We start from the raw sequence: 17770 nt of genomic DNA, 5'->3' as shown, positions 1-17770 counted from the left end.
ACAGGAGCGGGTCTGGGGAGGGCTGTGGGAGGCTCTGGTCACCAGGCCAGGGACGGGAGCCCTCATGGGCAGCATGGAAAGCATCAGTGACAAGGAAGTCTCAACCATGCACAGCCTGTGTCACCAGGAGAGTGAACCCCACTTACAAACGGGGGGTCCTGTCCTCTGAGCAGCATCCCTACTGACAGAACCCGCCTGACACTGCACATCAGGGATCACCCCCACATATGGGGACAGTCACGCTTCAGAACGTCGTAGGCGCCCACACTTGATGGACAGTGTGACAGGATGCCACACGACTCTGCCCTCTACATCTCCACTTGGCTTTGCCCACCAGGACTGGGTTCCACAATGCGAACTTGAAACCACGGTCCTACCACACACAGGCCTGTGGCAACAGGGACACTCACAGTCAACACAGATACTTGCTTTCATTCAAGTGGCTCCCGGTGACTGCGGTTCCTCCTTCCACAAAAGATGCGTAGTGTGGATCCTTGGAAAGCACCTGCAGTAGAATCTCATCTCCAGTGAGAGACAAAGGCAAGTTAGCACAGGGTGCAGACGGAGGGCCTCGCTCCAGAGAGAGGTGTGCAGTGACCGAGGCGTCTGCAGACGCTGGACTCGCCACCAGACTCCAGGGACGTGGGACCCAAGTCATTCTGGAGCATCGTGACTGTCTAGATCCGGGCAGTTGGCATTGCCCACTGGGGACACAGGCTTAGAACCTCTGCCCCCACCTCACTTTGAGACATCCTGTGCTGCTCTTGCTCCTGTTGCATCTGACCCGCCAAAGACTTTCCCCATGACGACCGACAACCATGGGTGATGATGTGCAGGTAGAAATAAAGCAAATCCTTTCCTAAAGGCTAGAAAGGTCTTTGTTTTATAAAAGGGTTCCTAATATTTCAAGGTCACATGTTTTGAAATGGATTAGGGTCTCCCTCCCCCTTAAGTTCCAGGACTCCACTTCCACCTGGGAAATGGCCCTTTGACCTGACCTTCCAGGTGTTCCTTGCTGGGTCAGAGAAGAAAGCCATTGCCATCCCCTTCCCTCTGTATGAGGCCACCAAGGCCACTGCCAGGAGCTGCGGGCACTTGGGGGTGAGGCCCACTGGTCTGGAGGACAGGAGCTCACCAGAGACTCACTAGGAAAATGGGGGTCCTCCCCCGCCCTCTCTCCTTGCTGAATGTGCTGGGCTACAAGTCCTGAGAAGCTTGCTCAGAGAGCAGCTGGCAAGGCGGTGGCGCCCTGCATTGCCAAGGCCAGATCTGCCCGGCCCTGACCCCAACATCGGGCCCTTGGCAGGTGATGGCATCCTGCACACCAGGAGGCCACCTCTCTCCAGCAGAGGCACGAGCTCCCTCCTGCACAGGTGGGGCTGAGTGCAGCACCCCGGGTCCTCCCAGGGAGAGGACAAGTCTGCTGCTGCCTAGGCAGCAACCCTGGAGCACAGCGAGCAGATGTGCAAGAGCCAGCTGCGTGTCCTCATTCAGTCCTGGTGCCCTGCCGCCCCGCCGGCCAGCCAGGATGGACTCAGAGCAGGTTCCTGGGCCTCTCTGACAGCAACATGTCTGGCCCAGGGCTCCTTGCCCCAGGGAAGCCTCGGCGCTCGCTCTCCCGGGAGCGCTGTCCCACAGAGGACACCTGGGTCTCCACTCCTGGCCCACAGTCCTGGGGGACTGACTTCACTGCATCTGGACACCTCCTCCTGGGCGTGGCTGAGGCTCAGGTCTCTGCTAGAGAACTTCCCAGCTTAGTGGGGCTTCTGAGTTTTGAGGGTTTCAGTAACTTTTATTTGCATTTCTGGAGACTCAGTCTAGGATCCTGTGCTGCTGGGCTGGTGGCTTTACCCCCCAGTTACAGCCCTGACCTCACTGGCCTCACGTTTGTTGTTGCTTTTGAAATTCCTTAATTCTTCTCTTTTTCCTGGGAAAACCTAGGTAAGGGAACTTCTCCACGCCCTATGTTCAGAGGTGCCATTCAGTGGCGGCCAGAACATTCAGTCTGTGTGCACATCAGCAGCATGTGTGTCCCCAACTTCCTTATCAGCCCCACAGAAGCTGTGCATCCATTGCTTTCATTTAAATGTGTCCTCGCATCTTGACCCCCAGCGTGGTGTTCGGGGCAGGGCCCCCAAGGGCGGGGTTGGGTCATGGGGGCTCCACCTCAGGAATGGGCTCCTGCTGCCCTCAGGGGGCCTCTTTATGTAAAGACGATGTGCTTCCCAGCCTCGGCTGCTCACGTCCTCTGTCCCTTCCTCTCCCGCCCTTCAGCTTCCGCTGCAGGACCACTCAGCAAGATGCCCTCTCCAGGGGCCAGACCCTCAACCTTGGACCTGCAGCTCCACAAAGGTGAGCCCAGGAACTCTGTTCACTGTCGGTCACCCAGCGTGTGGCGTCTGTGACCGCAGCACAGGCAGACACCCAGCCACAAGCCTCAGTGCCGTTCTCCCTCCCCAGCCCTGTCCCTCCGTTCTGCTTTATGCGCCTGTGAATCTGCTGCTTTAGATGGAAGCAGCATCTTACGATGCTTGTGCTTTTGTGTCTTATTACCTTAGCACAACGCCTTTGAGGTTCCTCTATGTTGTAGCATGATCAGCAAGTCACCCTTTTTATGACCAAATAATATTCCACATTTTGCTTCCGCCTCTCGTCACCTGCATTGCTGCCACTCTTTCCTGTTGTGAATAACACCGCTACGGACACTGGTGTACGAGGGTTTGAGCTCCTGCTGTCAATTCCTGGGAGGCCTACCTACAAGTGGGGATGCTGGATCATGTGATGGTCTTAGGTTTGAGGTCCTGAGCAGCTGTCAAAATATCTTCTCCAGCAAATGCTTGGGGGTTCCAACTTCCTTCATCCTCGCCAGCACTTGGGAAGCAGTGGTATCTAATGTTCCCCTCATGACGTCGACATTTTCTCATGTGCTTCTTGGTGCTTTGTGCCTTGTCTTTGGATAGTGACTATTCAAGTTCTTTTTGAAATTATTGTTTGTTCTGTTGTCATGGTCAATGTTCAGTCAGAGTTCATAGATATTCTGGATATCAGTTGCATATCAGATACGTGATTTGCAAATGTATTTTCTCATCTGTGGAAGGAATGCCTGCCTTTGATGTAAAGAAGTTTTAAAATTTGACAACATCCTATGTATCTGTTTTCTCCTGTTTCCTGTGCTTTTGGTGTCAAATTCAAGACATCACTGTCTAATCCAAAGTCATGAAGTTTTCTGCTAGCAGTTTAATAGTTTTTTTTTTTTTTTTATTGGTTGGTTGGTTTCCTTTGAGTTTAATACTTGTAATTCATGTATTTAGATCTCCAAAATATTTTGAGTTTTACTTTTTCATTTTAATTTTTTAATTTGTTCTAATTAGTTATTCATGATAGTAGAATGCAGTTATATGTTTTGATAAATCATATATAAATGGAGTATGATTTCTCATTTTTCTGACTATATATTGTAGCATTAGATCAATCATGCAGTCATATATGTACATGAGGTAATAATATGTTTCATTCTACTATCCTTCCTACCCCCAGGGTTTTAATTTTTTGTAAATAAGTAAGAGTCCTTTATTCTTAAAGAGTCACTTTCTAAGACATTCAATTCTGTGTTGATGGTGGTTTCATTCAAGACTTTGAATGAGCCATCCTATTGTGCTCAGGCTGCCACACTTTCTGAGGACAAACGAGCTGTGATTTTTACTGAGGACCCCCTGTATGTGACGAGTCAATTCCCACTCTGTCTGGTTCTCCAGATCATCTCTATGTCTCTGGGTTTCGACAACCTGACTACAACGTGCTTCAACAGGCATCTCTTTCAGTTGACCTGCGTGCAGTTTGCTGAGCTTCTTGGATATATCTACTCAACTCTTTCATCATACTGGAGAGTTTGGGGCCATTATTACTTCAAACATGCTCCCTCCTCCTTGCTCTGAGAGTCCCACACTGTGACTCCTGATATGTTCATGGGGTCCCATAAATCCCTCCTGTTCTCTTCCTTTTCGTTGTTTTCTATCTGCGACTCAAAGCAGATAATTTCTGTGTCTTCAAATGTGCTGATTCCTTCTCCTGCCTGCTCAAATCTGCTGTTGAACCCCTCTGGTGAGGTGTCTGTTTCAGATACTGTTCTTTTCAGCTCCAGAAGTTCTCTATGGCTGCTACTATAATTTCTATCCCTATGTGGACATTCTCATTTGGGTCACATGTGTTTTTTCTGATTTCCTTAATGTTCTTCTGCATGGCTCCCTTAGTTCACTGAACACAGTGAAGACAGGTGATTCAACATCTTTGACTAATAGTTCCATCGCCCAGGTTTCCTCAGGGCTGGGTTCTGTCAAGTTCCTTTGTCCTGTGAATGAGCCATGCCTCCTGTTGTTTTGTACTCTTTGTGACTCTTATGCTTCAAGTGGACATTCCGAGTACTATGTTTTGGTAACTGATGAAACATTGTAAAGAATTGCTAAGGAATGGAAGCATCCATTTTTGATAGTTTCAAACTATTGTTGCAAAGTGTGTATTGTTTATTGTGCGGGGTGTTGTTCCAGTTTTGTTATCTCTGAGGTCCACTAATGGCCTGTAAAGGTTTCCTCAAGAGTCTATCTCCCAACAAAAGTAAAAAAGGATCATCTTGATAAATCTCCTCAACAGAGTTGTACGGGTTCCTCTTCAGCCTGTGAAGCTCGAAGCAATGGCCAGTCTAGGTGCCAGCTCTTCTGTGGCCTGAAGAAGCAATCGGCCACCAAAACACACACCCTGAGCTTTAGAGGACAGTGTCCCATTTGTCCAGCAGGCTCAGGGACTGTGGATGCTGTCCTCCCAGCTGCAGGCCACAGGGCTTGGGGGTGGAGAATGGTAGCTGTTAAGGGAAATGCTGAAATTCACCAACACCTATCAGCCGCTTCATCTTGGCCAACACTGACAAGAGTCCAGTGAAGACAGTTTTTTCCTAAGAGAGTTGTTGCTTTGGTGAATGGATAAAGTCCTGGAGTGTCCCACCCACCAGTTCCATCTGAACCAGAGATGGGTTTTTTTTTCTCCCACATATTAAACAAGAGTCTTTGGCAGAACAAGGAGGCACAGCTGAGAATCACTGGGGGACTTTAAAACCACTGCCCACACAGAATTGGCTTGCTGAGGACAGGGCAGAATCTCTCTTTTCTAAATCCCCCCAGAGAATCTGCATGCTCCAAGATGGTGGTCCTGCTGCCACCACCTGGACCCCTCTCAGGGGAGTAGGGGCCTTTCCAAGGGTTACCTTTTCATATTTTGCTTAATTGCTTGAGACTTTGACACTAAGAGGAACTAATTATAGCCGCGAGACAGAGAGTTTGCCTTCCCCTCAAAGCAGCAGGAACAGGTTACCTGGGAGACAACCGAGGACAAGCACGTGACTTTGAAGTCAGCCGAAAGGTTTCACATGAGGAGGTCACTTACCAAATAATTTAGCCAAATGGTCGTCTCTCTTATTTGTACTTGGTGAAAATTCAGGACTTTTCAAGCTGTTGGTCTGGAGATCATCTATGGGAAAAGAAACCTTAGCTAAGATTCACTCTTTCACTGAGTCCGCATGCCACCTTTAAAGTCAGACTCTTCTGCAAGTATTTTGAAAGAGCGTCATGCAGTTAGCCTGTGATGCCTACGCTGAGCCTCACAGAGCAGGCAGGAAGTGTCTAGCAGCATCTCAAGTTCCAACAAAAAACCAGCGACAAAGGCCACCTTCACGTGGTTTCCCAACAATGGACATGGATGGCAACTGTGCAGCCTGTAGCCGGCAGCAGGGCCTGGACGGTGCATGCCAGGGACATCAGGTGTGACCACTCGGGTCCAGGCAATGACAAATGCACAGGACCCTGTCCAGGAGACACAGGGGAATCACTGGGAGTAGACACATGTGATCCCCCAGCACTTGGATGACACCGTGGGCCTCTTTCCTGTCACCCGGGAGCATGATAAAACATGGCGCAGGGCAACCCCCCTCAAGAGGAAGGAGTGAGACACGCACTCTCTCCCCACCAGGGGGCTTAGGAAAAGCATCTGCAGGACCAGCAGCCTCCAAATGACTGAAAATTTCAATGTGGCACATGGGCAGGGCTTCTCCTCCTAAGTCGTTGCCCATTGTCAACTTCCTTCTTAGAGCAAAGGCCTTCCCTGTCACCTGTGTGATGTGGCCAATGTGCACGCTGCTCTGCATGGGTGGCCAGCTGACTCCTCTTAGCTTGGGCATTGGAGGGTTCGTGCTGAGGAGAAATCAGCTCTGCTGCTCGGGCCAGCATTTTACAAGAGCTGAGACAGGAGCGGGTCTGGGGAGGGCTGTGGGAGGCTCTGGTCACCAGGCCAGGGACGGGAGCCCTCATGGGCAGCATGGAAAGCATCAGTGACAAGGAAGTCTCAACCATGCACAAGCCTGTGTCACCAGGAGAGTGAACCCCACTTACAAACGGGGGTCCTGTCCTCTGAGCAGCATCCCTACTGACAGAACCCGCCTGACACTGCACATCAGGGATCACCCCCACATATGGGGACAGTCACGCTTCAGAACGTCGTAGGCGCCCACACTTGATGGACAGTGTGACAGGATGCCACACGACTCTGCCCTCTACATCTCCACTTGGCTTTTGCCCACCAGGACTGGGTTCCACAATGCGAACTTGAAACCACGGTCCTACCACACACAGGCCTGTGGCAACAGGGACACTCACAGTCAACACAGATACTTGCTTTCATTCAAGTGGCTCCCGGTGACTGCGGTTCCTCCTTCCACCAAAAGATGCGTAGTGTGGATCCTTGGAAAGCACCTGCAGTAGAATCTCATCTCCAGTGAGAGACAAAGGCAAGTTAGGCACAGGGTGCAGACGGAGGGCCTCGCTCCAGAGAGAGGGTGTGCAGTGACCGAGGCGTCTGCAGACGCTGGACTCGCCACCAGACTTGGGACGTGGGACCCAAGTCATTCTGGAGCATCGTGACTGTCTAGATCCGGGCAGTTGGCATTGCCCACTGGGGACACAGGCTTAGAACCTCTGCCCCAAATCTTCTTTTGTTTCATACCAGGGACTGAACCTAGGGGTGCTTAACCACTTAGCCACATCCTCAGCCCTAGTTTGAATTTATTTAGAGACAGGGTCTCGCTGAGTTGCTCAGGGCCTTAGTTACTTAAGTTGCTGAGGTTGCTTTTGAATTGCGATCCTCCCACCTCAGCCTCCTGAGCCGCTGGGATTACGGGCCTGCACCTCCGTGCCTGGCCCAAATCTCTTGATACCTAGTGCCACCCTCTTCCTTCTTGCTCTCATAGTCATTCTGACCTCCCCTGCAGCCATCCCCAGTCTGGCACCTGCATAAAGAAAACTTTTCTTGTTTCCTCAAGAGCCTCACCATCTCTTCCTTTAATGGCCTGTTTAGCTGTCCTAGGAAGATTTCCACAATCAGAATCCCGACATGGGGACATGCAGACCTAGGCCCAAATCCCAACTGGGCTGTTGGTGAAATGTGATCTCCAGAATGCAACTTGCCCTTCTGAATCTTTGGCTTCCTGCCCCATAGGATGGGGATGCTATTATTTAACTCATAAGACTCTGCAAAGAATCGACTATGACAACGTCCGTAAAGCACCTAGCAGAGTGACGCTGAAGGCAGAGCTCGTCAACGTCTGTCTGGAGACAATTAACCCCAGATCAGAGCATGAACGCTGCTAATTTCTGGCTCACTGGAACCCTGAATAAGTGGAATATGTAGATAAGGGAGGAAAAAAAGATGGACAAGTCAAAGGAATCAAAGATGTCACTCTCACCTCACAAAAAAGGAGGTATCGGCCACAGCTCTGTGTACTTCCACCGCAAGGCAACCTCACCTCCTTCAGTGCCTAAATGTGGTTGGAGCTTTGAGAGCCAGGCCCTCAGACAGCACCTCCTCCTTTCCCGCCCTCCCTGGCAGCTAGGCCAGGCCCCTGCGACAAAGTCCTCAGAAGACTCCTGGGACTCAGGGAAAGTGCTGCTTCTCCGGATAGAAGAGAAGGAAGTGCATCCCCTTTCCCTCTTGCCTTGAAAGCATGCTGTCGTGTCTGGAGCTGCAGAAGACGTCCTGTGACCAGGAGACACAAGCACCGGGGAAGTCCCCAATGACCTCAGAGAAACTGGCCCTAACCTCAGCTACTGCACAAAAGCCAGAGGTGCCTCCTCCTCCTGCCTGTGACAGAAGGAAAACAGATCCCTCCTTGTTCAAGCCACTCTAGGTAGGCTTCCCTGAACTACAGTCAAATTGCATTCTTACCTGGCACAGCACCATGGCTTCTTGTGGACAATCCTGAGACAAACCTGGCCACTTCACAGAGAACAAACTTATGTTCCTAAAGATCATAATGCCCAAGGAAATTGGGAGAGAGAAGAAGACTGTGTACTGTTCCTATACCACACTTTTACTAAGCCCCAGCTCAGCACAGGAGCTGAGTGAGCTGCTGGGAGTTCAGCAGAGGAGAACCCGCACCTGGTCTGAGTTACCCAGACATGAAATGAGACACACACATGGCCAGACACAGACACAGTGACATTCAGCAGTGAAGCCAGCCTGCGGGCAGAGAGGAGAGGAAGAAAACCAGCCTGGCCCACAGTGGCAAGAGACAAACCCCTGGCTGAGCAGACTTGAGCAAAAGGAAATGAATCTGCTGGGGAAGATTGATGTTTTAGTCCTTTTCTCATTGCCGTGACCAAAAGGCCTGACAAGAACAACTGGGAGCAGGAAAAGTTTATTTTGGCTCAGTTTCAGAGGTTCGGTCCGTGGTCAGCTGACTCCAGAGCTCTGGACCCTAGGTGTGGCAGAACATCACAGTGGAAGAACGTGGCAGAGGCAAGCAGCTCAGAATATTGCAACAGAACGCAGAGAGAGCTCTGCTCACCACAGACAAACCCCAAAGGTACACCCCAGTCACCATCCAGTTTAACCCACAGCAGTGGATTAATCCACTGATCAGGTTATACCTCTCGTGATCACCTCTGAACATTCTTGCATTGTCTCATACATGAGTTTTTGGGGACCCCTCATCTAAACCATACCAGCTGAGATCCGGATCCTCTTGGCCATTGAATCGACTGAGACCTCAAGGTCTTCCTGTTCACAGATGCTACACCCCCTGAAAACTCCCTTCACCAGAAATCTGGTGTTCATGGTCCCACAGCTGCCCTGGTGGGCTCGTATACAACACACAGGACCTTAGAGATGGCCTTCTGAGAAGAGAATTCCTCAAGCTACAATCTTGGCCTTGGAGAAGTCACTGAGGGCTGCTGCAGACTGATACCCAGCCCACGCCCACAGAGAAGGACCTGGAGCAAGAGTGGACCTGACCTTGACCATTCCACAAAAATCAGGACTGCACAGGACCTGACACACCCAAATAGAAAGGCTGTCCTCAGAGAGCTTCAGCAGATGCCACAAGTTCAGAAAGTGCTCTGCTTACAAAACTATGTTTTTTCAATTATATTTATTGAAATATATTCATGTGCCACTCAACAACGGGGATGCATTCTGAGAAACACATCAGTAGGCAATTTCTTCATGTGACCCCAACATCAAAGAGGGTGCTCACACAAACCGAGATGGTATATCTTTTACACACCTTGGCTACCACCTTCAAATACACAGGCCACCATGGACCAGAGTATCGTTATGCAGCCAGGACTGTACATTAAGGTCTCCCTCCCTTTTCAAGTTTCCAGCTTCTACTTTGACCTGGGAAATGCCGTTTTACTTACCCTTCTGGGCTTTCTTTGCTAACAAAGCAATCACCACAGATCCCATTCACTTTGGTTTTTGTTTGTTTGGGGTATTGGGAATGACACTCAAGGGCTCTTTCCCACTGAGCTACATCCCCCATCCTTTTTATTTTTTGAAACAGATCTTGCTAAGTTGCTGAGGCTGGACTTGAACTTGCGATTCTCCTGCCTCCATCTCCCTAGTGGCTGGGATACAGGCTTGCACCACTGTGCCGGGCATAAATCCCACTCACTTTGCATACATTCTGAGTCCTTCCAGGGGCTGCTGGCACTTAGGCAGGGGTCCACTTGCTTGGTGGACTAGGAACATACAGTGGACTCACCAGAAAACAAACCATAGACTCACCAGAAAAATGTGGGGGTCCCCACCACCACCCTCTCTTTGCTGAACATGCTGACCTATAAGTCCCCAAAAAGCTTGCTCAGAGAGAAGCTGGCAAGTCAGTGGTGCCCTGCATTGCCAAGGCCAGCAATGGCACAACACTGGCCAGGTCCACAGGCTCTTGGCAGGTGACGACAACCTCCTAGACCCTGAGCTCTCCCCTGCAGAGGCACGAGCTCCTCCTGCACAGGTGGGGCTCGATGCAGGACCCTGGGTCCTCCACAGTGGGAGGACAAGTCTTCTGGTTCCTGGACAGCAATCCTGGAGCACAGTGAGCGGATGTGCAAGAGCCAGCTGCATGTCCTCATTTAGTCCTGATCCCCTGCTGGCCAGCCAGCCAGCCAGCCAGCCAGCCAGCCAGCCAGCCAGCCAGCCAGCCAGCCAGCCAGGGATTGGCTCAGTGCAGGTTCCCAGGGCTTCTCTAACAGCACATGCAGAAGACCTAAGATCCAGAGTTCCTGACCTAAGACAGACCTGGAGCAAAGGGTCCACCACATGCCTCTGCTCTCTGGCTCCCCGAGTCCTTTCCAAGAGTTCATTTCCCTGTTTTGCTTAATTTCTCAGGACTTCAACACTTGAAGGAACTGATTCTAGCCACAAGGCAAAGTACCCCTCTTGCCCTCAAAACAGGAGGAGCAAGTGACACAGGAGACAGGGCAAACAAGATGCAACTCTGAACACAGCCTTAAGTGACACGTGAGGTGGTTACTTACCAAATATACTAGCAAAATCTTTGTCTAGATTTTTTGAACTTGAGGAGAACATATTATTCAAACCTGTGGGGGAAATAAAATCAGCTGTGATTAACTTTCACTGGGTTGGGGGATGGAGACATGGCTGACTGATAGAGCAGGTGTTCAGCATGTATGAGGCTGCTTCTGTGGTGACTGAACCCGGGGGCGCCTTACCACACCGAGCTACATCCCGTCCTTTTTTCTTTTTTTTTGTTTTTGAGACAGGGTCTTGCCAAGTTGCTGGGGGGCTGGCCTCAAACTTGAGATCCTCCTGCCGCAGCCTTCCCAGTGGCTGGGATCACAGGCATGTACAACCCTGGCAGACCCTGGGTCTAATGCCCAGTACCCACGCTCCAAAAACAATCTTTCACTGACTTATGTATACAGTCATCCCCCTTATCTGTGGGGGATATATTCCAGGACACCCAGAGGATGCCTGAAACCATGGATCATACTGAATCCATGTGTGTTTTCTTCTATACACACATAAAAAGCATAAAATAATGCTTTTTCCATCCAGTGTTTACCGTACACTGTTGTCATAACTTGAGGTGCAAGAGCAAAACCAGTGCTAATTTCTTTTTCCTTATTTATAATTTCACAGATAGAAGAGTTATTCTGGGGCTCGAGTTGTGGCTCAGTGGCACAGCACTTGCCTGGCACATGTGAGGCCCAGGGTCCAATCCTCAGCACTACATATAAAATAAATAAAAGATTCATTGACAACTGAAAAAAAGAAGATTAATTCTGGAGCTGGGGGGTGGGGTAGATCAGTGGTAGTGTGTATGCTGAGCATTCACAAGGCCCTAGGCTCAATGCACAGCACCAAAGAAAAGAAGAATCATTTTTACTGCAGGACTGAGCAATCTCCACATACGATTCTGCTCTTATTAGGAACTTCACCTTTTCACTTAAAGGCAACACTCATGTCTTCTCTTTGGCATATCTGAATTCCCAGTATCACTCCTCTTGTGCTTTGGGGCCATTATGAAGTAGAGTAAGAAGCATGGTGATACCATGGCAGCGGACCATGTGACTGTTAACTGCTAGTCTATGGCTGCAACTTAGAGAAAAGGTTTGTTTGGGCTCTTTGCCCTGGTGACCTGTCCACTAGGTGCCAAGGAGCTCCTGATGTTTTCACGGATGAATGAAAAGACAAAGGAGCCCGTGGAAGTGATCCGCAACAATCTCCCCAGGACCTCAGGGACGACGGATGTCAACACGCCCTGATACTCACGTGGCCACCTTGTGGACAACAATGACTGATGCCAGCAGACTGTACTGACCTGCAGAGACTATGAGCTGTAATTTCATGCTTGTGTATGTGTGTGGGTGCCAGGATAGAGCCCAGGGCCTCACATGCTCTACCACTGAGCCACGCCCCCAGACAGCAGGCCTACCCAATGGAGGCTGAGTGGCTCAGCTCTGGGACACAATTTCTTGATTCGAGGTCAAGGTGAACTTTTTTTTTTTTCCTGCAAGTGTGCAAACCCACCAGGAAGGAAAAACCTATATCCCCCTTCAAAGGGGTTGGCAGGGTCAAAGTGCCCACCTATTCTGAGTGTCACAGAGCATTCACGAAGTGTCTCCAAGCATCTGCAGTTCCTAACCCCGTAACAAAGCTCATTTTTCACAGGGTTTTCTGAAAATCTGAGTCTATGGACTGAGCAACTGAGTAATTTGTGCACCTAGAAGCTTTCACCTCTGTAGGAAAATTGATTGTCAGGCCTTTTTTTTTTTTTTTTTCTGGTACCAGGGATTAAGCCCAGGGGTGCTTAACCACCAAGCCACATCTCTAGTCCTTTTTATTTTTAATTTTGAGACAGGGTCTCACTAAGTTGCTTAGGGTCTTGCTAAGCTACTGAGGTTGACTTTGAATAAGCGATCCTCTGCCTCAGCTTCCCAAGCCACTGGGATTATGGGTATGTGCACTGCACTCAGCTGGCCTATTCTTTTAAAGAGACAGGGTCTCACTATGTTGCCCAGGATGATCCCAAACTGCTGCCTCAGCAGTCCTCCTGTCCCTCAGCCACCTGAGTAGCTGGACTACAGGTGCATGCCATCAAGCCTCACTGACCACCAGGTCCTTAATGGCACATGGATATTGCTTCCAGGTGTGATGACTTTCTGGCAAATGAAAGAACAAGTTTTCTCTTTCTGAGATGTTTGTGAATCACTAAGAATCAACAATAAAGGAAGTGTAAGTGTAAACACATGAAATATTACATCACAGAAACCCTGTAGGTCCTGATAAGAGAAGATCTTTTCTACCCTTTTCCTGCTGTCACCCTGACTATGTCACTTATGGAGACAGAATTCACATACTATAAAATTCACCTTTTGTGTGTTGGGTGTGGGTGAGGGGGTGCTGGTGATGGACCCCCGGGACCCTCTGCCACTGAGCTTCTTTCCCAGCCTTTTTTATTTAAAATGACGGAGCTCCTAAGCGGTAGGACACCTACTGGCCACCTTTGATCGTTTGCATGATGGATCTACTGTGCTGCATGGCAGGATAAACAAAACAAGATCCACACACTACAGTGTAACTTGGCCACAGGAAGGAATGATGTTGTGACATGCTACCAGATGGATGAAACTGGAAAACATGTTCAGTGACAGAAGCCAGTCCAAAGACCATGTGTTGTATGGCTCCATTTACACGAACAATCTAGAACAATCAGGAGAACAGTGAAAATGTTCCAAAAATTAGATGGGGGCTGGGGATGTAACTCAGTGACAGAGCACTTGCCCAGCCCATGTGAAGCCCCAGGTTCCATCCTCAGCACTGGAGGGAAAAAAAAAAAAAAAAAATAGATAAGTGATTCACAAATCTGTGAATTTACTAAACTCTGCAAAATTCAACAATCTTACTTACTTATATACTTGGGTACTGGGACTCAACCCCAGGTGTTTTGCCACTGAGACATGCGTATGTTGACATGGGGTCTCACTCAGTTGCTAAGGCCTCCTGCCTCAGCTTCCAAGTCACGGGATTACAGGTGTGCCCCACTACACACAGCAATTACACACTTTTAAAAGGGTGAATTTTTCTTTCTTTCTTTTTTTCTTTTTTTGAGACAGGTTCTCACCACATTGCCCAGGCTTGACTAGAACTCATGGGATCAAGCGAATGTTAGCTTGATGCCGTGGCACCCGCTGGTCATCCCAGTGACTGAGGAGGCTAAGACAGGAGGATTGCAAACATGAGGCCAGTGAGACCCTTCTCAAAATAAAAAGGACTGTGGGTGTAGCTCAGTGGCCGAGTTTCTCTGGGATCACTCCCCAATACCTGCCTGCCTAAAAAGAGAAAGGTGAATTTTACAGTTATGTGAATTCTATCTCCATAAAGCCATTATTTTAAAAATCATTTCTGGGGCGTGTAGGATGATTGGCAGGTGGCAGTTCTAAATGCCAATCTCTCTACTTTCGTATAATGAAAAGCCAGAGAGCACCTGTGTGCTGTCCTCCCGCAGAGCTCAGCATCTGGTAAGGCCTCAAAGCCAGGTAGGCGGTGAAAGGTCCTCCCTTCTGCCCAGCTGTGTCCCTCTGTGTCTGAGAAGGGAGGCATGAGGGAGCAGACCTGCGCCCCGCCGCCTGCAGAGGGGGCCCCTACCTGCAGTGGGCTCCCGGTGAGTCTCAGCCTCACACCCCTCCAGCAGCCACAGCAGCATGCCGACCACGGTACCTCCCAGCAGGGGGCAAGGATGGGGCTCCCCACCCGGCAGGCGGTCCAGGAGAACAGAAAAGAGAATCACGACTGCACTCATCTTTGCCATCTGCACACCATCAGGGAGAAAGCAGTCTCCTGAGGATCCTTCAGACTCCAGGATACGGCGGAACCCACAGCCTGTGAGGTAACACTCCAGAAGTGAGGGGGAGGGGGCCCAAGTCTGTGATTGGGGGGCGCTGGCGACCTCAGCGGCCTCTGCGCTCACAGCTTGGTTCTCTGACATCCTCCGACCCTGTGCGTCCTGCAGTCTGAAGGCAGCTGGATATCAACAGAACTCTCAAGGTGCAAGGGACAAAAATCCAACCCAAGCAGCCAGAGTGGCCACAAAAATCACAGGATTAATCAAGGTATCACACTAAGGGGCTGGGGATGTGGCTCAGTGGCTGAGCGGTTGCCAAGCACGCATGAGGTCCTGCGTTCCATCCCCGGCACTGTAAAAAAATAAAGATAAAAAGTCATCACTAACAAAGTGTCGTTACTTACGGTTGCTATAGTTTGGATCTGCAATGTCCCTCAGAGGTCCATGTGTTAAGGGATTAGTCACCAGTCTGTGGCACTATTGGGAGGTAGAGAAATATTTGGGAGGTAGAGAAATATTTGGGAGATAGGGTTAAAGTAAGCAATATTCGGACCACAGCCCCTTCCTTCTTTCCTTCCTATGTGCTTTCCAGTCACCACGGGCTGAACAGCCTCCTCTGCCACATACTCCTGTCAAGATGTACTATGCACCACAGTCCCAAAAGCAACAGGGCCAAGTGACCAAGGACTGAAAGCTTTGAAACAATGAACTGAAAAAAAACCTTTCCTCCTATTAACATGATTATCTCTGGTGTTTTGTCACAGCTGACTATTGCAATGCTCTAAAATTATAACATTGAAAACTGCATTGACTCATTGATATATTTACTCATAAATACTATTTCCCCTATTACGTTTTGGAAGTAGTAGACTATTTTTTGAAGGAAAAAGCTTTGTATTTTGGAATCTTTTTTTTTTTTTTTTATGGTGCTGGGGATTGAACCCAGGGCCTTGTGCTTACAAGGCAAGCACTCTACCAACTGAGCTATATCCCCAGCCCTGGAATCTTTAACTGCAGTTTTTTCTTGTTTTTTTTTTCTGCATTTTGTGGCAGGTCCCATAAATTATGTAGCCATGACTGGGATGGAGGAGATCTTATAGGAGCAAAAAGTTACACAAAAATTATGTAGTAGAATGCCGGATAGTCCAGGTATATTAATTTTCTAGGGCTGCCATAACAAAATGCCAGAAAATGGGTAACTTAAAACAGAAATTTATCATCTCACAGTCCTTGAGGCTGAAGGTCTGAGATCACGGTGTTGGCAGGGTTGGTTCCTTCTGAGCTGGGAAGGAAGGGTCCCTTCCAGGACCTTGGCCTGCAGATGGCTGTCTCCTCCCTGTTTTCACTTCTCCTTCCCTCTACACACCTGTGTCTTAATTTCCTACTACAAGGACACCAGTCATATTAAATTAGGAGCCACCTTAGTGACCTCGGTATAACAGAATTACCTCTATAGAGACCCGATCTCCAAATATGCTCACATTCTGAGGTTCCGAGGATTAGAACTTCAACATCTGAACTTGGGGGAACACAGTATAATTTATAACTTGGCAGTAGTGTAAGTCTTATTTCTCTAAAATACCTTCGAAAAACAAAAACTAGAACAAAAAGGTATAAAAAGAACACATAAAACAACACAAAACCCACACCCTCAGAATAATCATAAGTCAGAAAATGTCCAACAACAAATGACCAGTCAATAGAAAAATAACTACTGACCTAGGATACAGCTCTTTCACTTCTGATTGCTGGTCTCTACAAAAAGGAAACACAGAAACCTGAGATGGCCTAAAATCAGCCAGGCACTGTGCACATGCCTCCCAGAGACTTAGGAGGCTGAGGCAAGAGGATGGAGAGTTTGAGGCCAACTTGGGTGACTTGGAGAGAGACTGTCTCAAAAAATAAAAAATTTTAAAGTTCAAGCTCATGTCTAATGGGAAAGGTATATATTGAGGCAAATAATTACGGATCCGTCTGGTAAATGAATTTAGGACTCTACTATCTTGTAAGGTTGCAGCAGCTGACCCCAAAGCAGCTGCATAACCTTGGACAAATTATACAAGTGAAGCCAGAATTGAGGATGGGCAGTTAGTGTAGAATAGGAAATCTGGTCTAATTGAGGAATGGAGGCCATCAGAGTCTGGGAAGTTGGAGACCACCCCTGGGAGACTGGAATGTCAGTGTCTCCAGAGCTTTTTTTGATCACCCAGATGACCTGCCTAACTGCCCCTCCCAAAAAACTACAGGCAGGGAATTGCTAATTAATGCCCCCTGGACCCCTACCTGCCTGAGTCCTCCCGCGGCCCTGACCCCTGCCATCTGCTTCTCACCTTTTTTGCCTTGTCACCTAGGTAGGAAGAAGAAAGATAAGGGGAAGAGAACAGAACAAAGAAGACCCTAATCTATAAAAGATGCAGGGTGCACTCACTTCTTGGGATTCTAGAACATCAGCCACGGCCCCCTTCTCCCTCTTCTCGGGAGAAGTCCGTGTTACTACTTTTAAATAAAACCTGCTTGCTACATGCTTGCCTCTGCGTGCTTCTCCAACACCTGAGGACGCAGGACTCCTCACCCGTAAACGGCGGTATCACAAGTAGAACCCTCCTCCGTTACCTCGCCTGTCGAATGGGAGTAACAGTACAACTGCGTGATGGAATGGTTACATGGATTTAATATATAACCTATATAAAGTCGATAGAAGCGCGCTGCAGACGCACAGCAAGCGCTCAATACACGCCACGGAAGTATATTTTTCCAAGGAATGGGATCCCTCTCCGTGTTTAATAAAGAAATTATTTGGATGAAACATCCAGAGCTGGCCGCCTTGGAAGGTGCGCACACGAAGAGGGTGGTCAAGGTGCTGGGGCACCGGAAAAGCGTCTTTTGGGACACACGAACCCGCCGACCGACTCCGGTAGCACCTGCAGACCCACCGTGGTGCCCTTTAAGAACGGAGCCATGACGTCACCCCGACGCAGCGCAGCCTACCTTGGCAACGCCCCGCCGTTCTTCCGGACGGCCTCGATTGGCCGACCGGCTCCGGAGGCCCCGCCCCCTTCCCCCGCGGCCGGCCCCGGCGCCCGACGT

General features: G+C 49.3%; 1 long non-coding RNA gene across 2 annotated transcripts; it reads right to left on the bottom strand.

Moving 5' to 3' along the window:
• Positions 1-163: 163 nt before the first annotated feature.
• Positions 164-17667, bottom strand: LOC306644128. 2 transcript variants are annotated; one of them, XR_013759175.1, is made up of 4 exons: positions 16403-17667; positions 14488-15035; positions 10854-10916; positions 164-522 (listed from the first exon to the last, which is right to left on the bottom strand). It is a non-coding gene; the product is annotated as an uncharacterized lncRNA (long non-coding RNA). The 2 variants fall into 2 exon arrangements; XR_013759176.1 differs by lacking the exon at positions 164-522 and adding an exon at positions 6646-6811.
• Positions 17668-17770: the final 103 nt, after the last annotated feature.

Source organism: Sciurus vulgaris (assembly GCF_902686455.1).
Source record: "Sciurus vulgaris genome assembly, chromosome: 14".
NCBI classification, from domain to species: domain Eukaryota; kingdom Metazoa; phylum Chordata; class Mammalia; order Rodentia; family Sciuridae; genus Sciurus; species Sciurus vulgaris.
This window is presented reverse-complemented; position numbering and strand designations above follow the sequence as displayed.